Source organism: Vulpes lagopus, chromosome 10 (genome assembly GCF_018345385.1).
Source record: "Vulpes lagopus strain Blue_001 chromosome 10, ASM1834538v1, whole genome shotgun sequence".
Taxonomy (NCBI): Eukaryota; Metazoa; Chordata; class Mammalia; order Carnivora; family Canidae; genus Vulpes; species Vulpes lagopus.
The window spans coordinates 30,303,146-30,327,799 of record NC_054833.1 but is presented as its reverse complement, the minus strand read 5'-3'; the positions used below and the strand labels follow the sequence as shown (position 1 = coordinate 30,327,799).

Below are 24,654 nucleotides of genomic sequence, written 5' to 3'. Positions count from 1 at the left end.
ATGCAACATCAGCTCTTCTCTGGTGTGATGGTTAATTTTATGTGTCAACTTGACTGGGTTATGAGGTGCCCAGATATTTGGTTAAACATTATTTTGGATGTGTCTGTGATGAGTGTTTATGGATGAGATTAACGTTTGAATTGGTCGATTGAATAAAGCTTATTGTCCTCCCCAGTGGGGGTAGGTTTTATGCAATCCACTGAAGGCTTGATAGAAAAAAAAACTGAGCACAAGAGAATTCCCTTTTTCTGCCTGACTGTCTTGAGCTGGGACATTGGTCTTTTCTTGCCTTTGGACCTGGACTGGAACTTAACACCACTGTCTCTGTTGGTTCTTGAGCCTTTGGACTACAGATCATGGGACTTCTCAGGCTCCATAATCATGTGAGACAATTTTTTATTAAAAAAAAAAAACTCTCTTTCTTTCCCTCAACACAAGTAAAATGCACAGCCTCTCAGAGCTACTATTAGAGAATTGATTAGGAAAAAAATGGAATCCTATAAATTGGCATGGGGATATGTAGGAAGATGCAGATAAAGGTGAGGGTATTGAGCCCCTATTTTTTTTTTTTTTTTTTAGATTTTATTTATTTATTCATGAGAGACACAGGCAGAGGGAGAAGCAGGCTCCCTGGGCCAAAGACAGATGCTCAATCGCTGAGTCACCCAGGCAGCCCGAACCCCTAAATTCTGATGAGTCTTCTTTGCTGGTAAGTAGAGGTCTCTTCATCCACAGTAGAAGTGGTTGCCCACCCCCAGTGGAAGTGGTTTTTCTACTAGTAGTGGTTGTAGTTTCCTAACCAATGATAATAGCCTCTATTATACTCATTGAGGGGATTAACCTTGCATTGCCTGAGGAAACTGTAGTGGTCTCCCCTGAGGCAGTTGCCATGGAAGACAATGCTGATTATTCTCAGGGCCCACCCTTCCCAAACCTCTTTGCTTCTAGACCTATAACTAGACTAGTCCCAGCAAGCCCCTAGGGTGAAGGTACATGTGACCTATGAGGAGGTATATTATATTCCAAAAGAACTACTTGGGTTTCTAATTTATACAGATAGAAATTCATAGAACACATATGGGAATGGATATTAAGGATGTAGAGTAACGGTGGAAATTGGATTCAATTATTCCCATTGGAGCGGGCTCACAAAGCCAAGATTCTGCATTTGATGTTACAGCTTAAGGAGTTAGGAAGAACTCTAAATTTGTTTGATTGATTGGCTGAAAATGGATCAAAAGGTGGCCCACAGTGAATGAATTGGAAAGGCTAGAGCTGCCTTGGTTTAATGCAGAGGAAGAGATTCAATGGCTTAGGGAGATGGGAATATTAGAGTAGACCTGTCATTTAAAACCTACTCATCCACACTGGGAAGATCCAGAAAACACACCTTTCACCACTACTGTGAGAAATAAATTTGTGAGGGGAGCCCTGACATCTGTGAAAGGCTCTGTGATCACTCTTCTTTGTGGGCCAGACCTCACAGTGGGAATAGCAGTCACTGAATTGTGAATATTTCTTCCTTATTTTGTTGTGAATGTGTGCATGTGTGTTTTTGTGTCCTCTTATCATGTAATGGTAAAACGTATTGACTTTATATGATTGTGTTTAAGTATTATTAAAATTACATCCTAGTATTTAAGCTATGGGGTATCAATAAGAAAAGTAAACATCACCCAAGGATCTTGCATCCCATTTTGGGGAAAGCATTAGTGTATTTTCAGTTGTTTGCAGGTTAGATGTATCATGTTACATGGAAGTATGGCCTTGCTATTGCCTTCATTTGGACATTAATTATGCTTCAAAGAGATGTGTAGTGTCAAGTTGACAACTTGTGATGGGTAGTGTTATGTGTAAACTTGGCTGGGTCATAGCACCTAAATATTTGGTCAAACATGGATGTTTCTGTGTGTTTCTGGATGAAATGAACATTCATAAACTTTGACTAAACTAGATTGCCCTCCATAATGTGAGTGGGCCTCATCCAATTAGATGAAGACCTGGTGTTATGGACTGAATGCCTGTAGCCCCCAAAAACGCTTATGTTGAAGCTTTAGTCCCTGCTGTGATGGCATTAGGAGATGAGGCTTTTGGGAGGTAATTAGGTTTAAATAATCCACAAAGGGGTTATTGCCTTTATAGGAGGTAAAAGTGATCCTAAAACTTCGTGTCTCACACAAGTGGGGATATAGCAAGAAAATGGCCAGCTGCAAGGAAGAGGGTCTTTACCAGAACCCAACCACGATAGTACCCTGATCTCAGACTTTCTGGCTTCCAGAACTGTGAGAAATAAATGTTTCTTTTTTCAAGATACCTGACTGGTATCTAAGCTAAGATACCTGACTGGAACAAAACACTTACCTCCCTGAGCAAGAATAAATTCTGCCAGAAGATGCCCTCCAGACTTGAACCACAACATTGATTCTTGTTTGGGTGTTTAGCTTGCTCTCCCACCCTGAAGATTTTGGACTTGCTAGCCTTTAAAATCATGTGAGCCTACTCCTTAAAATAAATCTCTCTCTATATCCACATCCTATTGGTTCTGTTTCTCTGGAAAAGTCTGACTAATGCATTCATTTTGGGAAATAGTTTAGTGATTTCTTAAAAAATTAAATATCTACCTTTCACATGTCCTAGCCATTCCATTTACCTAAGAATAAGAAAGCATAAGTCCACACAAGGATTTATATGTGGATGCTTATAGCATCTTTATTTCTAATGGCTCCAAAATGCAAACACCCCCAAAATACTCATTAATAGAGACATTGACAAATTGTGGTATATCCATCTAATGAAGTCGTATTTAACAATAAGAAGGAAGAACTATTGACATATACAGCAAAATGAAGAATCTCAAATATACTGAATGAAGAAAGCCAGTAAAAAAGAATATTTTATTGTGTAATTTCTTTTATAAAGCATTCTAGAAGATGTAACCTTATCTATAGGATCAGAAAGCAGTTCAGTGGTTGCCTGGAGATAGCTGTGGGGATTGAGGTTCCAAAAGAACATGAGAAAACTTTTAGAAGTGATGAATACATTTATCATCTTGACTGCAGCAATGGTTTCAAATATCCCCAAAATCATCAAGTTGTATAATTTTAAACATGTACAGTTTATCAATTATACCTCAGTGAAACTGTAAATGCCCCCAAACAACAATAACAATAAAGCAGACACAGATCGTACCTTCATGGTATTCACTGTTTAGTGAGATAATAATCACTAATATTTATAAAGTCCTTACTGTGTGTCAGGCAGTGGCCTGAGTATCTGGCATTTCTTTTAACACAGAGATGGTATTATTATCTCCTTTTTATAGAAGAGGAAAGTGAGATTAGAAAGGTTAAATAATTTGCTGTAACCTCTCTAACTGGAACTTTGAGTCCTTAACCATTTTCATATAGGGCTTAGTATAGGGGAGAGCAAAGTGTGAGGAAGGAAAGGAGCATAAATGGGCTTGGGGACAGAAGCAGAGCCTTGCATGTCAAGCTAAGGAGCTAAACTTTATCTTATGAGTATATGCATTTGTCAAGGGCTGCGGTCCATCAGTCAAATAGACAGGGGGAGAGTCAGCAAAAATGGATCAAAATGAAAGAAAGGATAAAAGCATGGATGGGGATGAGAAAGAGATGGAAGAGATGGAAAGAAGGAAAGAAGAAAGGAAAGAAGGAAGGAAGGAAGGAAGGAAGGAAGGAAGGAAGGAAGGAAGGAAAGAGGGAAGGAAGGAAGGAACCAGGTTATGCTCTCAACGATTCTAAATGATAATTTAAGCATAAGAATGCATAATTCTGGTAGGGCTGGGGAGAAGTGGGCAGAGATATAACAACCTCAAGGCCCAAAGCCTTGATAGATGAGGCTGACTCAGGAAGGGTCGGTTGTGGGTCTCATTCTCATTTTCTCCTACTTAGTAATTCATCATCATCAGTATAGGAGTCTGGACCAGTTGGGGAAATTCACTCTAAGTATACACTGAATCAGAGATGGTTTCTGCCACGTGTGATGATGGAGATAGAGTGGGAGGGTAGAGGGGAGATTCAATGTTCCTTGGAATTTCCCTGAAAATGCTAAATGATATCTTAGGAAGAAAATTCTGTGGAAACTGAGATCATAAGGTAATTATCACTCAGATTATGAATGCTTACCCACCATCAGTGATTCCAAAGACCTAGGATGAAATTGCTCACACTGGGACAACATGGACAAAATATCTCAATAGCTCAATTGTAACACATATATAGATATTTGTGTACCCTGTCTCCAAATTCATATATTGGAGCCTTGATTCTCAATGTGATGTTATTAGAGATGGAACATTTTGGGGATGGTTGGGTCGTTAGGGTGGGGCCCTTATAATGGGATTAGTGCCCTGGTAAGAAGAGACACAGAGAGCTTTGTCTCTCTGCCATTTGAAGACACAGCAAGATGGCAGTCATCTGCAAGCCAAGAATAGACCTCTTGCCAGGACCTGAGTCAGCCAGCTCCTTGATCTTGAACTTTAAGCCTCCAAAACTGTGAGAAGTTGTTTGCTTAAGCCACCCAATCTGTGGTATTTTGTGGTAGCAGTTCAAGCAGACCAAGACCCAGGACTGCTGCAATTAATTCTGAGAGGAACACAAATGGAATCATCTTCAAACATCACAGCCAAGCTGCAGAGGAGACAAAGTGACAACAAAGAGATCAGTGTCCTAGTTTTGACCCTCCAACTAACATAATGTGTGATTTTTATTGTACCCAGCTGAAAAAAATAAAGGGTTGAACTTAAATGCCTTGAATCTCTTCTGGTTCTTAGGGAATCAATCAGACTTTCCTTCTTTTTATTGTTGGTTGTGTTGTGAGCTATTCGTCTTCTCAGCCTAAAGGAATGACAAAGAGAACAATTTCAGTTCCTTATTTCTGTGGGTTCTCATCTATCTGCAAATTTTTAAAAAAATATTTAGCTATTTATGATAGACATAGAGAGAGAGAGAGGCAGAGACACAGGCCGAGGGAGAAGCAGGCTCCATGCAGGGAGCCCGAGGTGGGACTCGATCCCGGGTCTCCAGGATCCCACCCTGGGCTGAAAGCGGCGCTAAACCCCTGAGCCACCCTATCTGCAATTTTTTTGCCATTACTTAACTTTAAGAATAAATTTTCCTAAAGTTGAAGCTGAATGGAAGAGGCTCCTGAGGCTTTGGAGCAACAGCGAGTGGTTAATATGTTAAGTGCCTTAGGGCAAGTTTAGTTGCCAGACAACTAGTTTTAAGTTCTTGAAGAACTAAAACACTAGGGCTAGTTCAGCAACACCTGTCATCTCTTCTGTGATTTAGAGCTGTTTGCAGTGAGCCTGTGCCAGCAACAGGTGTTGAGGCCTTAACTGTCATCACAGGTAGGTGGGCAAGACCAATTAGGCAGTGCAAAATCATTAGTGTGTGTAATTATTCCAGCTCTCCTTGGAACACATGTCCATGGAAGGGATGGATGGACACTAGAGGGGTCTGGCTGTCTGGGTGGGTGGAGGAAGGTGGGGGTGTTTCATGGAATTTCACAGTCCCCTTGGCAGGCACAACCTGAGTCATTACACTGATCTCATCCATCTTGATGTTATTTCTCTCAACAAGTAATAATCTCAGCTTTCCATGGCTGTGGTTTCTGTAAGCTGGGAATGAATTCCTTGACTCTGAGTGAAGGTGTCCAATTGGAAACATTAAAAAAAAAAGAATTTTTTCATAAAAATTAATAAAAGTTCATAAAGATATTTTGTCATCAGGGAGTGCCCAATATTTGGAAGAGTCCAGTGGATAAAAGTCACTTTGGAAATCAGCATGGAACCAGAGGAATGATTAGTCAATCACTCAGGCATTCTTATAACCAACATTTATTAAGCATCTGCTGTGTACTGGGCCCTATGTTAGATGTTTTAGATTTTGGAGGTGAGCAATTACAGCTCTTGTTTTCAAGGAATTCACATATTAGCAAGAGATATGACAGCACAAACTGTTAGACTTAATCACATGAAATTGCAGATATTCAACAGTTTTGGTCTATTAAAGAAAACAGCGATTTCATATTGCTCAATTAGATGCTATTATGCTTAAATACAACCTGCTACAGAAATATAAAGGTGTGAGTGATTAATTTAAATATTGGATCATTGTCAAAAAGGCTTTAGTGAGGAGATGATATTTGATTTGGGCCTTACAGGGAGAATAAGATCTTGAAAATATTTTTAAAGGTGAATTGAAAAGGAAGTAAATTGCATTTATGCCATAAATATTTATTGAGCATCTACTCTGTGTAGAATGGCGTAATATGCTTGAAATTCAATGGTCAGCCTATAGAATTGATAGTGTCTGTTTTTCTGGAATGTATATTCTGAAGAGGGAGGCAGATCCTCAAGAACAAATACCTAGTTAACTATTAACAGAAGTAAAGTCTGTTCTAAGAGACTAAAAGTGACTATTAACAGAAGTAAAGTCTGTTTTAAGAGAAAGTAATGGGGGCCTGACTTGGTCTGTGAGTCCAGAATAAGTAACGTTGAGTTGAATTCTCCAAGATGAGACCAGAATAAGTTATGGGTTGTGGAGAGCACTCAGAGCAGAGTAATTCGTATGTGCAAAGGCCCCGCAGCAGGCCAAGGGAGCAGATTCTGTCTCTCTCAGATTTCAGTATTCCTAAGTGTACACTTTTCTCTGATGTGATCCAATTTCCAGGGTCTCTGGTACTAGCTAATTGTACCCAAAGAGGCCTGGGTTCTAGGATGTAGCCAAATCACTAATGAGGTGACTTGGGTGAAGATATTTAAGCTAGGAACCTGTGTGGAAGGAAAACTAATTAATAAAATAAAAAAGTGGAATGAAAATAAAAGCAAAACAAATAATTAAGGACATTGATTTTTTTTTTTTTTCCAATTCTAGAGTTTTCAGCCTCCTTTTCAGATTCTTACTGATTGTCCTTAGGCCTTAAGCCCAGGAAGTCTCAGAGGAAATAGGCTTAAAACTTGTTGGGAGCTTTTACTTGAAAGGGTTTCAGGGTCCCCAACTGTTGTCAGGAAAGACAGTTTCCAAGTATGACCATTTGAACATGTGTGCATCGCTTCTGGAAGGCCCAGAGCTCTGGCATGGGCTCCCTGTGGAAGGAGAGCCCTCAGGGTCTGGCCAGCTGAAGACAAAGCTGAGACACGTCTGGGCGGCTGGGAGAGGCGATGGGTTGCCTCCTGAATACCTCTGCACATCATTCTTTGCCTCTTCATGTCCAAAATGAAGCACTCACAAAAGGGTCTGAAGCCTCACAGGATACCCTCTCTGGATAATGGAAATGAGTCTTGCAAGTCCCAAGACAATTGTTCTCCATATGAAGCTCAGGTACTTAACTTAAATAAGATCTTTCGTTTGACCGAAAAAATATGTATATAAATAAATAAAAATTAAAAAAAAAAATCTGTGATTTGTTTGGTTCATTCATTTATTCATCTATCCATTCATTCAGTAAACAAATATTTTAAGCGCTTCAAGCATTTAACACAATCTTGGGTGGGGGCAGGGGGGATGGAAATGCAATGGTAAGAGTTAGTCTAAGGAGGGATAGCATGTTTCAAGACCCTGGGGTGAGAGACAGGGTATGTCTGAAGGATGCTCTGATGGGTCCTGCCTGTGTTGCTATGTTGCTGTGTGTCCTTAGGCAAGTCATGTAGTCTCTCTAGGATTCAGCTGTCCTATCTAGAACGTAAAAGTTTGGATAACTTGTCTATATTGTCAAGCTGGCCAACACTCAATAATAAGTGAGCAATAGAGTGATCTTCAAATATTTCGGTTCATATATCTCTTAACATTATTTTTTTTAAAAAAAAGGTCATTCCTAATCTTTAAAATTTTTAAATATCACACGCATTTTTAAGTCCACATTTAAAATTTTTCATGATGCTACAAACAAACTTTACCAGTTGGGAATTCTACAAACCTCCATTTTCTCCTTGAACTTGTGTTTCTACTCCACTTCTCAATGTAGTTTTAATAAAATATACTTTTGGGCCTAAAGTCTTTTAAGTCTTTTATAATCATCCTATCATATATCTCTGCAACAAAAATAAGTATATGACTTGAAAATTTGTTTCTAAAGTTTTTTGAGACCGTAAGACTCAATGTCTAGAATTTTTCTTCTGAATAATATAGTTAGCAGTAGTGGCGGTACTTTATTGAGCAAAACACCTAAACATACTATAAATTTTTACAAGTATTATATACTACAGTAAAATGTTGATGGAAATGGATCATTTAACATGATAGATATTCCTATTTCTATCTTTTAAAAGAAGTACTCTGGATTATGCATTGCTATTTTTCATTTTTATAGATGTAAGTTTTGAGAAATCTTGTTCATATAAATGCATAGATGGGAATGGAAAGAGTTTTGGGTATCAGTGTTACTCAATTCTTTGAATTCTATCTGAGTTGTTTGCCAAAATAATGTTGATCTGTAATCAAAGGTCTTGCTGTTAGGTTAATGAAAGAAACACAGTAGAAGCTGATTCCTAAATGCCTTTCCAGAGCATTTGTTTCCCAGTGTTAAAGTCCTCTTAATTTGGGGGATCAATACCAGAAAGGTTTTTATCAAGGCTATTTAGGATGTCAATTATTTATTCATGTTCCTCTTTCCCTTTGACTTCTTGTTTACCCAGATATGTTCCGGAAAGGACTGGAAAAAGGAAATACTATTCATGTCAACACAGCTTTGCAAATACAATATTTTAAAAATGTAGGTTATTATTTTATCATGTGCTTTAATATATGTTTTCTATCTTGAAGCTTTAGCTCCTTGTCCCTCCTCAGACCAAGAGCCAAATCAGACTATTCCAGTCAGAAAAACTCTGACTTCATTTTCGAACTGAAATAAGTTTCCTTGCAACAGTGTAATCAACATCTCACTTGAGTCCTGATTCTTACCTAGCCATAATAGCTTTTGTCTGAAACTTGTCGCCTAGGCGAAGTAAGGTACCTCCACCTTCAGGATTTTCTGAGGGCATTTCCTTTATATATGACTTGGGGGACTCTCCTTTAGGAGAGTTGGGTTCTAGAACTCTCTCTCTGTGTAGTGCCCGGAAGGTTTTCACACCTAGAAAGCAAGACACCCTAGTAAGCTATAAAGCATGAAAAGGGTGGCTGGGAAAAATAAAGAGTTGAGAAATGGGAATTATAGAAGGTATATTTGTAGGCAGAAAGAATACATCTGTATTCATTTGTAACTTGAGAATTTGAAAATTAATTTCCTTAAGACTGTCAATGCCCGAATCGTCCCTGGAAAACTTTTCATGTATCCTTGTTCAAAGAATACCAATTTAAAAACAACTCTTATTTGCAATTCATCCATCTCTCCTCCAAACTTACAGAACATGCACTTTTAGCTCCAAGAATGACCCAACCTAAAGATGCCCTGAAACCCATAGGCTGCATTGTGATTTCCCACATAGATTCCCTTCCCAGAACATCTGAAGAAGGGGAATTGGCCCTTAGGGTATAAGGCCTTTGGGGACGTTGATAAGGTTAATTGAGCAGCAGGCTGTCTCCATGACAACAAAACAAATTGTATATTTTATAGAATTGGTTTTGCTACAGCTGTTAGAATTTCAAGCCATCTAACACTTATTTTAGAGGTATAGAAACTAACTGAAGCCAGGGAGATGGGTGATTGGTATTTCCCAAATCTGACAGCTAGTAAGTGGAAGAGGTGGGATGGAAGTTGAGACTCTCAATTTCTAAAACCAAGATGACTGCTGGATAACTGAAGCATTGTTTGGCATCACATAGATAAAACTAATGGGTTGGCTGGCCATATGTTTCACCTTTCTAAAAACTTATTTTATTTTATTTATATATATGTTTTATATTTTTCACCTTTTTAAAAAAAGATTTATTTATTTATTTATGATAGACACACAGAGAGAGAGAAAGGCAGAGACACAGGAGGAGGGAGAAGCAGGCTCCATGCAGGGAGCCCGACGTGGGACTCATCCCGGGACTCCAGGATCACGCCCTGGGCCAAAGGCAGGCGCTAAACCACTGAGCCACCCAGGGATCCTATTTTTCACCTTTGATCTTGCTGCCCCAGTGTCTTTGAGACACTGTTTTAGTTTCTTCATCTGGAAAGCCAAATAGTCATATACTTCCCTGGGGTTTTCAGAGGAATCACAGATAAAGGATGACTGGAAGGTTTGTTGTGGTTGTTGTTGTTTTTACTATGACTTTCCCAAGAATATGTTTCCCAGATCTTTAACACCTTTCAGGTGGCCTCAGAACCCTCAGGATTTCTATGGGACTTGGGCTGGAGCAGGAGTCTGAAGCTGCAATACTAATTATTCTAAATTGCAGGTGCTTCAAAATAAATTTCTCTTGAACCTTGAGCAAAGATAGTTTTATCCCTGGGCTTTTCTCATTTCATTCAAACCTGACTGCTTAGTCCCCACTTTGCACCTGTTGGAAATTCCAGAGGATCAGAGCAGGCCAGCCAAGACCAAGTCCCAATTAAAGACCTCAGTCAGCTGCACTTGACTCAAAGTGAGCATTCCACAATTCTGGGAAAGGCCAACGTGGATACCTGTGTTGAGTGGGACTCCAGAGGTGGGGAGAAGCACAGTCCCATCACCTCCAGCTTGGATGTCCTCACTGGCCCCCTCCCCTGTCTGAAGTGATCCATAGGAGCATCTGTAGAGTTAGCACAATGACACATCTGAAACCATCTCTGTGGATGGTGTCAATGAATCAAGTCTCTACAGCTAGAGAAAAGCACAGAAATGAATTACTGGTGAATTTAGGAAGAGTACAGGGTTCATCAGTATAATCAGAAACCGTTTAAACATCCAAATTAGCAATCTTACTTCCTGAATCCATGGGGGTAATTACTTCTTTTCATTTTGGAAATGCCAATAATAAACCCTTTCAAAAATAAATTCAAGTAACTTTGCAAAAGAAAATAAGAATCCAGATGGCGATGAAACAATTATCTAGAGTCTAAAAATATTAGTACGAGTAGGGATTTTAGGACTCATCTATAAAGTGGAGATAGTGTGCATACCACATGGGATTGTGGCGCAGAGGAAATGTACTGAATGTAAAGCACGTAGCCAGAGCCGTGCATGCACACTATTCTTTCCTTGAATTCAGTTCTGTCATTTGATAGATGAAGGACCTCAGGCCTGGGGAAGCTGATCTGTCTCTGGTCAGAAAGCTGCCAGTGAGCAGACCTCTGTGCTTTCGACTGACACCCAGAATAGAATCCTTTCTACTTCTTGTGCTGCCACTGCCCAGCAAGCTTAAACCAGCACATTTCCGCTCAATCTCCTTAAACTCTAGCAGATGCTGAGGGAGATGAAACTTTCTCAAAGACTTCTGGCATACGTCTGTCACTAAAAATTGCTTAAGATTGCTGGATGAATCTTCTTACCAAGAGGAAGCCTTGGTTTCCACCAGAGCCTCTGTCTTCGTATTGGTTGGCAATCTGCTCTCTAATCGGACCATCCTGCGGCCCGATTAGACAGGTATTGGTTTAGGGGCATAGGACATAGTTGAAATACATATCAGGGCCCTTCTGGAAGGAGAATTGGGAAGAAGATGGTAAAGATAGGTGATGTTTTTTTTTTTTTTTTTTTTAATGAAGCTATGGAGCCTTCTTTTACTCCCATTTCCAGAAATCTTGCTTACAATGGCTATTTATTTTGGCCTTTCTCAGTTTTCTCTTTCTCTGCTCTATGTCAGAATTAAGAGGATCTGACTGAGGAGAGAATATTAATTGGCAAAGCATGGAGATGACTGGTAAGGTTTATCCTGCTGGAATTTCCACCAGGGGCTGAGTAACGGACAGAAGCAGGGGTCAACAAATCAATTCAGGCACTATCGCAACTTTGCACAATAACACACAGATCCTAGAACTTCTCTTTACCTTAAAAAAAAAAAGCCATTAAATACAGTGGTTAAATAAATGTATTTTTTCTAAGTATAATTAGAATGCCTTATATTCTTTCAAATTCACTGTCTTAAAATTGGTGTATCTTTCTCCCTCCTATTAACTGGATCTGGCTATCTTCATAGCAGTAGATCCTGTCTATCCTAGTTTATATTTAGCTGCTATTTGCAAAATTCCTTTATTCTTTTATGTTAGTTCTTTTTTCTTTCTTCATTTTCCCAGTACTGTCTACACTTAAAGAACATACATTTTGGGGGTACTGGAAAGGAAGGCTGAAGGTGCTTGTTCTGCCAAAGTTATCCAGTCATGGACACTTGTTCTTCAGGACACTCCATGCCCCCTACGATATGTGTGTGTGTATGTGTGTATATATATATATATATATATATATATATATATATATATATATTTTCTTGCATTCTGTGCATTGTACACATTTATGATTTTAGATTCTGCCTTTTATTTTCGAGGGGTCAGCGGAAGTCTTCCTGCCTCTCTTGAGATTGGGCAAAATTAGCTGGAACTTCCCAATTCCATTGTCTATGAATTTCCAAAGTTCTTTCCAATATTTCCTTGAACTTTTGAGGCGGGAGCAGAGTGGATTTTGTGATCTTAAGGTCTCTTCTGCTTCCTGGGTGACACCTTTCCTGCTTGTAACTTTGTATTCATTTATAGCCCATAAAACTGTTTATTCTGTGATCAAACAGAGCAAAAAAGCTCCACGTATAAAAAAATAAAAGTAAGTAGGGAAGACATTTCTGAACATTTTGAAGGGGAAGGAGGAAGGCTACTAAATCGGGTATTATACAGAAACACAACCCCAAGCAGAAGAGTGAAGCTCACCATTCTTAAAATGTGCTTTAGCCATACTGCCCCCAGGAAATTTCAGTGGGTTTTATCCCAGCACAAACCTTTTGCCATTTTCTTGGCTCCTCTCTTTCCTTTCCATTTGAAAAGAAAAACTACAAATTCTTCTCATTTCACATGAAGCACCTTTCATCGTTCTCTGGTATGTTAGCACTTAACCCAAGGAACCTTAGAAAAGTTTTTGTATGTCTCAGGGCCCCGGGCTGGCTCCATCTGAGCAGCATGAAACTCTTGATCTCAGGGCTGTGAGTTCAAGCCCTGAGTTAGATGTAGAGGATTTTCCTCAAGTGATTAAGAACAGAAAGAGCCAAATGGTAAATCAGAGGTAATAGTTCTTACAGAGTCCCAAGGGCTACACTGGGGAAACCCAGATTAGTTGATAAACCCCCAAATTGGAAATAAATCCCAAAAATGTGTGTGTGCGTATGTGTTGGGAGAGAATGTGGGAGACGAAGCCAAGAATTAGGGGCCAGGTAGAGCTAGAATGGAAGAAAGGATGCTGAAGTATCAACGATTTGCCATTTTAGATAATATCCTCTTGGCAAACAGCATTGGTTCATCCCTCCTAGGTACACACAGATACTCTCAGGCACCCTTTTGTCCATAGGAAGCCACTGCTACTTTGTAGCTTATTGTTATCAGGACCCATGGCATCCTGTTGTTGTCTTAGCAGCTGTCACACCTTTGTGAACATTGTCACTGCAGATGGTATTAAGTGGTTGGATTCTTCCCAGGAATTTTCCTGGGGAACAAGTGGTATTTTCAATCTCATGGGGGAGAAAGGTACTCTGACTTGAAGGTTAACTGAAAAGGCAGTTTATGCCAATAAGTGTGTCTCATTATGTAAGATAATTCTCTGTTATAGAATTTGTAAATCATGAAACTCATATATTAGCTTCTACTTGAACCCTATATTAAGGCATTTATTAAAATATTTTCTTGATCTTATATGTTATCTGAGAAGTTCTTACATGTTCTTTTAAAAATTATACCTTTTCTGACTATAAAGGTGATATATGTTTATATACATATAAGAATACAAACATAAATAATTTAAAAGATGAAATTCCTCCATAATTCTATCCTGTAATCCTACTTCTAGAAATTACTGTGAAACAGTTGGTTATGTATGTTTACTTTGATATTTATAATTAATTCTGTTCTGCGACACAAATTTTTATTTATTTTTATTTATTTTTATTTTTTATTTATTGTTACTTTTTATTTTTTTCGACGCAAATTTTTAAAACTGAGTGATGCATCTTAGACACCTTCAATGCCTGAAAATATACCTCATTTTTTTTAGTGGTTGCACAGTATTTCCTTGTGTCAATACCATAATTTTATATCCTGTTCATTCCTACTGAATATTTATATTAGACATAATCTTGCACTAAATAAATTTTCACCTATTCATTCATGAAGTATACTAGAGAGAAAATGGCATTGGTGGGTTAATAAATATGCACCTTCACATTTTAATACATGCTACAAAATATCCTGCAAAAATGTTCCAGCAGTTCACACTCTCTCTGAACTCCTGTTTCCTCACTTGTCACCAGCATAGGTGATATGATAGGCAAAAGTGAATGTTTTAAAATTCTTATTTCTTTTATTATTATGAAAATAAATATCATTTTGTATATTTGTATTTTTCTTGTCTGAATTCCCTCTTTATACACTCTGTTTATGTTTTTATTGGGTTTTCTATCCTTACCATATGTATGTTTTTTATACATTTTGTTTATTTGAGAGAGAGAGAAAGAGAGAAACTGCATAGGCACATGAGTGGGGGGAGGGCCGGGAGGAAGGGGGAGGGAGAGGGACAGACTCTGAAACAGACTCCACCCTGATCACGGAGCCTGATGTGAGGCTGGACTTCACGACCCCAAGATCATGACCTGAGCTGAAACCAAGGGTCTGCTGCTCAAACAACTGAGCCACCCAGGTGCCCCTCATATGTATTTTTAAGAGTTCTTTTATTAACATGGAATATTCATCCATTCGTTCATTTAATGAATATGGAGATTCTATTATGTTCTAGATATTGTAAGTTTTAGGCTGCATAGTGATGAATAAATTACTCGTGGTCCTTGACCACATGAACAAACAGTATAAAAGAGATACACATTGAATAAATAAATATATCTAATTATAAAGTGCTATGTGCATTTATTCAATGAATTTCTGAGTGTCTGCTAAGGGGTGGCAACAGGGGAGGACAAAAAATACAGTTCTTGCCATTAAGTAATGTATACTAAAATTGTCTTAATTCTACATGCTGATATAAGATTAATTACCACTAGGAAGACCTGACCAGTTTGGGGAATCCAAGAAGGCTTCTCTGATGACATTATATTTGGGCTGAGAAATGAAGGATGAGAGGCACTGGAGGAGGGAAAGAGGCACCATGTGCCAAGGCCTCATGCCAAGAAGGAGCACAGAATATTTAAGGAATAGGAGGAAGGCCAGCAGAGTTGAGTGTAGTAGTTAAAGGAGAGAGTAGCCTGGGATAAAATTAAGTGTGAATTGGGGCTTAATCATGCAGGACATTAGGGGCCATGATAAGATTTTAAGCAGATGAGTGACATAATCTGATTTATAGTTAAAAGGAAAGACTCTTGTTTTTCTTTTTTACACTACTCTTAAGCACTTTGACACCAGATTGGGGTGTAGAGGTCCCACCCCAACCAATTCTCCAACTCTCCAGATACTGAGTGTTTTACAGTTTAACTCAATATGACTCTAATTGGAGTTTGTGCAGACTGTGCCCCACCCCCAACTCCAGGCTAAAGGCTTGTCCCACAAGACTGCCCCCATTTCAGATGCCAATCAAAAGTAGTAGGTTCCCAGGTTACTTGCACTTTTTGTTTGATTTTGCTACAAATTGAGGGTTCCCACAATCCTCTCCTTAATAATTTCCTGAAAATCTCACAGAACTCAGGGAACACCTATGTTTATTAGTTTTTTTAGGATGGGGAAGGGGCAAGGAGTTTCCAAGGCCTCTCTTGGCATATCAATCTTCTAGCATCGCCATGTGTTCACCAACCCCAAAACTCTCTGAACCTGTACTTTAGGATTTTTGTGGAGGCTTCACCATGTAGGCACGATTATTATTATTTTTAAAGATTTTATTTATTCATGAGAGGTACACATAGATAGATAGAGAGAGAGAGGCAGAGACACAGGCAGAGGGAGAAGCTGGCTCCATGCAGGGAGCCCAAGGTGTGACTCAATCTCGGGTCTCCAGGATCAGGCCCTGGCCTGAAGGCGGCACTAAACTGCTGAGCCACCTGGGCTGCCCTAGGTATGATTATTAACCCAATCCCTAGCCCCTCTCGCTTACCTAAATGGAATGTGATGCTGAAAGTTCCAAGCTTCTAATCAGGTTTGGACTTTCTGGTGATGAACCTCCATCCAGGAGCCCACCAAGAATTGTCTCATTAGAAAAAAGATGCTCCCATTACCTAGGAAATTCCAAGGTATTTAGGATCTCTGTGTAATATGCCCCATCACTCAGGAACCTACAAGGATTTTAGGAGGTCTGTGTCAGGAATCAGGATCAAAGAAAACAGATATTAGAATAAAAGATGGTTCTAGCATCCCTAAAACTTGGGATTACAAGGATTTTAGAAGCTCTGTGTCAGGAACTGGGGGCAGGTACATATATTTCTTATTATCTCACAATAATCTCTACAATCCTGACTTCTGTAAAGAGAATTGATTAGAGGAAGGCAAGAAACCAACTAGGAGGCTTTTGAAATAGTCCAGTTGGTAATATTTATGACTTGGACTAGATAATTGGCATGGAAATGAAGAAAAGTCATGATATCTAAGATGCTTTTTGGTAGTAGAATTGTTAAGAATTGGTGATGCTATACGTGTGGAAAAGGAGGTCGAAGATAAGTCAGGTTTCTGACTTGAGCAACTGGATGGAGAGTAGTGTCTTTTATTAAGATGAGAATGTCTGGGGGGTAGTAGTGGGATATGGAATCAAGAGTTCAGTTTTGGACATGTATGTTTGTGATAACTGTAAGAAATAATGGTAATGTCAAGTGGACAGCTGTATATATCCGCCTGGAGTCCTGGAGGGCAGGAAACTCTGGGCTATAGATATAAACTTTGATATAACAATATATCTGACATTTGAAGCCTTGAAGATGGATGCTATCATCTAGGAAAAGAGTGTCAATAGAGAAGAGAAGTCCCAGGCCTGAGTCCTTGGAATGTCAAATTTAAAGATTGAGTAGAAGAAGAGAGAATCCCAAAAGGAATCCATGGAAAGGATGGTCAGAAAAATAGGAGGAAATCTTGAGGTGTCCTAAGTGCCTAATGTAATGTGTTTCACAGAAGTTGGAATGTGTAAGTATGGGGTTGGGTATACAGAAGAGAGATGCTGAGGGGAGGTTAGTATTGACAGCAGAAACTTCTGCAGCCCTAGGGTCGGTCTATGAGCCCAAAGATCAGAAAGGTTGCCACTGTGGAGCATCTTAGCAGGGAGAAATGAAGACCAGAGGTGGAGGGGGACGATCAGAAAGTGGTAGGGACCACAGGTTAGAGGTTTCAGTGAGGTCAAAGGATATTGCTGGGGGTATGTGATCAAATGAACAGAAAGCTGGAAGATGGTGTCCCAGAGCAGGGTATTCGTGTACATGATTTTGAAGGTGGTTGTTCTGTTGACAGCAAAGTCCAGAATGTGAGCACTGTGTGGGGTTAAGGTGAAATGGAAGAAACATCAGTGGATAGAAGACTGTGAAAAAATTAGAATTAGATTGGTGGTTCTCTGGGATGTTTAGATCACAGAATGAGGACAGGAATGAAGTGGGAAAGATGCTGAGCCAGGTTTAAAGACAAAGGGCAGTGACCAGGGCTTCCGTGGATGAGAACACCAAGTGGGAGACAGTATTGCCAGATGGTGCAAGCATCGGAGAAGCAGGTGTGTGCAAAAGGAGGGTTTTCCTCTTCTCATGAAGTTGAATGCAGGTTTTGGCTCAAATCTTCTGATGCCTTGCTTTCCACAGGGCCAGGAGGGAGGAGAGGCAGTGTTTGGCCCTTGATTGGATGAAGAGAGTGACAGAATGGAGAAAAGAAGGAAGGAACCAAACAACCTCATCGAGTCCTGCAGTTGCATCTGGAGGACGAAGACCAGGATATTCCTGAATTTAAGTACCAGAATGTGGAAGCCGACCTTTGAAGAGCAATCCCAGGAGATGAGTGAGGATCATGAGGGCTTGAAGGTGGGTGCTCCACCTCAGAACTTGGTGGTAATGGGATGAGGAGGGCTGTCACCAGGGGGAGAAGCTATTTTAGGAATAGTATTTTGTTGTTGTCTGCTTGTTTGTTTGGAGAACAAACACTCCTTCTTGAAGGACAGCTGACCTCTGAGCCAACCCCTATCCTAGTTTTCTTCTTATCTCACTGGCCACCCCTTAGTTTTCAGGAAAAAGCTAAGGCTGGAAGAGACAGTTGGAGGGTTGGAGTGACATTGTGAAGTTTTACAAATGTGACTCCCTAGGTTACCATCTGGCCCTCAGACAACTCTTAGCCAAAATGGGACCAGAGATGGGGACAAGATAGAGCAGACGGAGGAGTAGATGCGATGGCATCCTGCATCCTCATGCTTCCTCCCTCCTTCCCTCCAGAACCTTTGCCTTGAACAATTATCCTTAACATAATATACAGTGAGTCAGCTGTTTAGAGTACAAAACTACTTTAATGTTTGAAAATCAAATAGATTAAAATGTTGGCTTGAGAGTTTTGGGTGGAGGAGTTGGGAATTGAGATTTGTATCCCACATTCCTCACCACATTTCTTACCACATCCAAACAGAGTCCAGGCCCCTCGGAGCTAACCATACTAATGAGAGTCACTCCATTGCTTAGTTTATGAATAGTGTTTAGCAGTGCAGCAGATTTGGAAATCCTACCTTTTTTTCTTTATGAAGTAGTAAAATGACCCCTTTGTAAAGGGTGGGTTGATGAGTATAAACTAGCTAATAGAGGTGTAAAAGAAAGACAATGTGGCCCAGAGCCTGGGCCATATTTTTCAATGGTATGGATGTTATATCCATAAGATCTAGCAGCATCATAGGAATAAGCAAAGAAAGCAATACGCTAAATTCTCTAAAGCAACGATGAGCACTCACTTGTGCAGTTGCCTTGAACAAATGTGGCATTCATAGCAACCTGTGTGAACTGGGGTTGAAGGTTGATTTCACCAGATCTACTGTGAAGGCCTCAGTCACCTGCCCATATGACGGCGTGCCAACCTCCCTCCCCTCCAAGAAGGTGAATGAGAAACAACTGGGTAAGCCTCCTTTCTAATCAGTGTTTGAAGATGAGAGCAGAGAGTCATTCTCTCTCTGTGGATGCCTCTCTATTTCTCCTTTGATATTCAGGTCATTAAAGTCTCTGAGTTCCCTCTAGAGTCTTGTGTGTGTGTGTGTGTGTATGTGTGTGTGTGTGTGTGTGTGTGTGTGTGTGACACAGCACCATGAAATACTGACATACAAATTGTATAAAGCAGAGAGGGAGGGAAAGACACCCACCTTTCCCTCTCCTCCTGCTCTCCTGTCTCCCACTGGTATCCCCATGGCCGAATCCAGCCAGAACCCCGCTACCATGGGATTTTGAGAAACAGCCTGCAGAGGTCAGTCCCTGTGAGACCGAGGAGATGGGGAATGAAGGATGCATGAGTTGACAAACAGGCCCAGGACTGGCACAAAGATACATGCTGCCATTATTTAATTTCATTCAGGACAGCGTTTTCAACAGATTCTTATTTTGCCTTTCATTTCTGCCAACCCAGGGTTCATCTCTTCTCTGCTTTGTTTTCTTTCTACTTCTGTTCTTTTCAAAATTTCTTGATCAATAAAGAAGTAAAATCCTTGCCTTCTGGCACACAGGCTTATTTCTCAATTTCTGGGGAAAGTCACGTTGAACCTAGGGAACTTGTGAGAAGCATAAAGGTGAGAGCCACCTTCACCTCAAAGAGTCTGTGTTCCTCCGTGCCAAGCAACATCAGCTCAGGTCTGGCAGATTCATGAGATGATCCAGGAAAAAATGAGGAAGGAAGATGCTTAGGGGGAGGAGACCATCAAAACAGTGAAGAAAAAGAGGTTTGGCTCCCCATTGCTGTCCAGTGCTTTTCTGCTCTTTCCCTCAGCTGCTGTCCCAATAGAAATCCAATGCTAAACCCAAACAGTCATGCAAACAAACACAAACAGACTCTCTGCTTTGAGGTGAGACTGTGCACCATTCATGCCTTCCTATGAGCTTAGTTCAGTTCTCCTCTGTTGAGGGTACCTATGTTTAAAGTGCATTTCAAATTATGAAATGAAATGTCTTCGAAGCTCATAAATGAACACTAGGTGTGGGGAGTCCATTCCACCTGCTTGTCTGCAGACAAGTCCTGGAATGGAAGGAGGAGAGAGACCAATGTGGACCATCACAGGAGGAGGGAGTCAGGTAGCAAGCAAAGTCATGCATCCTACTCTCGGTGGCCTCTCGGGTTGTATGCCAGAGGTCTTTTTTTTTTTTTTAAGATTTTATTTATTTATTTATTTGAGAGAGAGAGTGTGTGAGAGAGAGAGAACACAAGCTCGTGGGGAGAGGCAGAGGGAGAAGCAGACTCCCTGCTGTGCAGGGAGCTCAAGGTGGGGCTCAATCCCAGGACCCTGGGATCATGACCTGAGCTGAAGGGAGACCCTCAACTGACTGAGCCATGCAGGTGCCCCTGGTCAGAGGTCCTTTAAGATCTGAAAGATAATCTCGATGGAGTAGGATAAGAAAATAAGATCAGAAAGGTCCTAGTGCGACTTAGATAATGTTGAAGTACAGAGTGGATATAAACCATGACACTCAGGGCCGCCCAGTGAGTGGAGTCTATCCTGCAGACCCAGAGCTGATTTGGGAGCCAAGGAAGGCGTAGGAGAAAGAAATGAAGGAGCTAAGTGATAAGGTTATATAAAGAAAAATAGAAGGGAAAAACATTGCCTAATCCAAAAAGAACACACTTACATTTTGATTTCATGTAATATACTTCCTGTTCCCCAAAGAGAATTCCCTACCTCCCCCACGCTATGCGATACCAGGCAGGGCTAAATCCCTGAGCCCTGGTCAGAACAGCTTTCAGAAAAACATCTGTATGGATTTGCTGGCTTTCCTTAACAGAAGGGCCAGCTCAGCTCCTCCAGGGCCTCGTGCAGCAAAGTTGCTGACAGGCTGTGCAAGCAAATGCAAGACGGTTCTTCCTCTGTTAAAAACAGGCTCGATTCCTCCAGCCCTGGGCTGCAGAGCAACAAGGGGGTAGCAGCAGTTCGGGTTAGGAGTGAGCCTTGAGTGATGGAGACCTTAAACGGGACCCTGGCCTGAAGAGAAGTCCATGCAGCACCCAGGCCTGCCTCACTTTTTGCTCCTCACAAAGGAAAGTAGTCCAGGAGATTCCGCAGGACGTGGCTAAACAGGGCCCAGAAATGGAATGAAACTCAGCCTACGGCCTGGGTCACGGTGGGACCAAGAAACAGGCTCTGCTCAAGGGATGAAATAAACCAATCAAATTCTGCCTTGAGAACTGTGAACACCCAGAAAGGGTGGGTCTGTTGGGGCCAGACCCTGTCCCAAATATCAACCTGCTGGTTATCTCAGCTGTCATACTGCTGAATTCTAGATACAGTTTCCTATGCTGTTTCATTCCCAGAGGTAATCTGAGCATCCTTACAATTTAAAATACACTAATATGATTCTTTCTTTTTTCTTCTTTTTTTTTTTTTTAATTTCCACTGTGAGGTGTCTCTAAGCTAGTGAAGCTTCTTGAGATCACCTTCCTGTATATATGCCTAACTTATCAATGTACCTATATATCAACTTCTGAAATGCTTTCTTTGCTTTAACATCTTAACATTTCCTTAAATGTAACGACTATGAAGAACCGGAGCAGAGACTCTGTGGAACACTCTAGAATGTCCTCTCCAATCAGTAGTACTTTTCAAGGAATCACCATCTTGTTGACATGGAACCTTCAACCAGGTTTTTTGGCCCAGTCTACTCTGTCTTGAGTGAGAGCCCACTAAACAAGTTTCTTCCCTTAGCCTTACATCATCGGCCTCCATGGTAGTGAGCAAGTGGGTGTGACATTCAGAGGGCCTACATATTTGTAATCTTGACCTAAGTTTGCCTTGATATGACTTAGCCACTCATGCTTTGGAAGAAAAGTGCTCCTGGGCCAGCGGTGGAAATTAGAGTGATTTACTCTGAGAACATGTCTAGTGTGATCTCTGTTGCTGGCGTATATGCTGGTGGATCCCAGGAGCTAAGCTTCTCTCATACTTCTTCCGATTTCCGTCAGAGGAAAACAAGAAATTTGGCCATATTTATACAGCATATGAATCACATTTAGGTAATAATTCTAGGACATATGACTAGAAGACTAGTGATAGCAAAGAACGACAATTAAGCATGAATGGTAAATTACAGAGGTGGCTATGAGTGGCCACAGAAGTTCACTCCATCCATTCTCCTGGGTCAACCTGTCCTGAGATTTCTAGAGAGAAAGAGAGACAGAGACGAGAGAGAGAGAGACTGGAAGAAAGCATATTGCTTTTAAATAATCTATTTTGTTTTAAGTCTAATTGGTTGAACCTTAAAGAGAAGATTTATGTTCATATGAATTGTGCAGAAAGGAATTTTAACAATAGAGAGGCAGTGTGAGACAATGTAAACTGAGATCATAATTCAGAGAAGAAAAGTCCTTCCAGAAAGGATTAGCATACACTGCAAACTCTCCCAGTCACAAGAAAGTCCTTCCATGTACTCGAGTTCTCTAGTGAATGAGCTTAATAAATAATTTGCTGTTTGCTTCCCATTGATGACAATAGAGATCTGAACCCACATCTTGCTGGGTCTCCAGTTTGACTATGTAGAGCACAGTCACCCAGTCTCAGCACCAATGACACTCTGAGTTGGATCATTTAGTGTTGGGGAGTGGGGCTGTTGTTTGCATTGGAGGCTGTTTAGCAGCATCCCAGTTTCTACCCATGAGATACCATCTCCCACTTGTGGTGACCATAAAGGTTTCTAGACGTTGCCATATGTTCCTAGGGGGTAAACTCCGTCTTCTCTGCCATACTGAGGGCCACTGGTGTAGAGGAATGACATCTTTTTTCTCCAGTGTTTCACAACAATTAAGTTAGCTCTTTGGGGACAAGAGATGTCATTCCCAATAATGTTAACCACCAGCAGCCTGAGGAAAGTGGAGTAGTGCTAATCACGTGTGTGTCTGAGTTAATGATTCCAGGCTGGAGGTTGACGGGTCAGGGTCATCATGGCAGCAGTCACTCCCACTCTGACCCCAAGCACCTGGGTTTTCTGTGAGCAACCCTGATCACATGTTGAGTGGGCTGGATCCTGCTGAAGCTGTGAGAAAATATAAATTCTGGCTTCAAAACATTAAAAAAACCTTTTTGGCAACAGGCAGTGACTAGAGCAGAGATGAATAATGACACTGTCTCCTTAGAAGAACCCCTCTTATTTTTGTAGGAAAGAAATGTCCATATGCTGAAGCAGAAGCACAGGGGAAAATGCTGTCTACATACAAAATTCTCCCCAAACATATGATGTTATCCCAAGAGCTTTGAATGGGGCAATATAACATTAAAAACAAACAAACAAACAAAAAACCTCTTGGCTATGTAGACATAGCTGATGCTTGCTCTACATTAAAAAAAAAAATGCTTCTGTGGTCAATAACATCTGAACACTGTTGGGTGAGGTAGCCCTGGGGTTGCCATAGAGACCCATGTTTTCCAGTGGTGCCTGCATCTTGAAACTTCAACGCATTGCTTCTCATCTGCAGCTGAAAGCCTGGATATTGAGGCAAGAGAGTCATGCACAAAGCTAAGTAATGTCCCAAAAGAGAACAAAGCCGTGGCAACAGGGAGACTCCTCAAACTCTGTCTACGGACTCCAAAGTCCCATTTGTACAGGAGACCAATTTGGTGCCAGGAGTTGTTTCTGAGCATGAAGTGAAGGTAAGACAGAGTGTAAGTAGTTGAATATATGCATGAAAACTGGGCCTGTCAGACACACCCCCCCACACTGTTGCTCAAGTCCAAAAGGGGCATTTGCTTTGAACACTCTTCCTTTGAAGTGGAAGCTGGATGCCAACATTCTGGATTCCCAAAAGAGGAGACGCGTCTGTTGCCACAAATAGACTAGAAATGCTTTTGAGAATAATATTTGGCTGGATTTATGGACTATGAATTCTACTGGAATAAGATTCATAAGCAGTTAGCCCTGGTGCATAACCTGTAAATATCTCACAGATTCTAAGAGGGCTCAGCATGGGTGTTTTCCACAAGGTGTGATGGCTGGGGTGACTCAGGACAGGTGTCTACACATTTTTAGATGAAACTCTGGCTCCCACTCCCAATGGTGTTCTCTCTAAGGATGGACTCATGTCCAGGAAGGCTGGATCAGTCTCTGACAGTGATGTCTCATGGTCGATGTATCTGTTTCCAATAAGCCAAGTTTTATAGTCTGTCAGTGGGCTGACTGCAAAGTTATAAAAGTTGATCTCATAAAAGAGAAACATGAGTGGTTGACACATCACATTGTATCTGTGTCATTCTGTGCTCTGGCAGCTGGACTAGCCCTCATTTACAGCGAAGGAGGTGACATAAAAGCAGAATAATCGGATTTTAATTATAATGGGGATTTCTCCGCCCCATGGGGCTTTGAGGGTGAGGACTATTGTGTGACTTCTGGTTTCCAGGGAAATATATTTTCCTGTGCCACTGCTGAGAAGTACTTGGTAAATGTTCCCAAAAGGAAAAATGCAGAATGGAATGGTGTCTGG

The 24,654-nt window shown here is 40.8% G+C and overlaps 1 long non-coding RNA gene across 1 annotated transcript; it reads left to right on the top strand.

Annotated features, from left to right (window-relative positions):
• The first annotated feature begins 528 nt into the window (after positions 1–528).
• Positions 529–23,771, top strand: LOC121500986. The gene is made up of 3 exons (XR_005990466.1): positions 529–709; positions 17,823–18,038; positions 23,653–23,771. It is a non-coding gene; the product is annotated as an uncharacterized LOC121500986 (long non-coding RNA).
• The last annotated feature ends 883 nt before the right edge of the window (positions 23,772–24,654 follow it).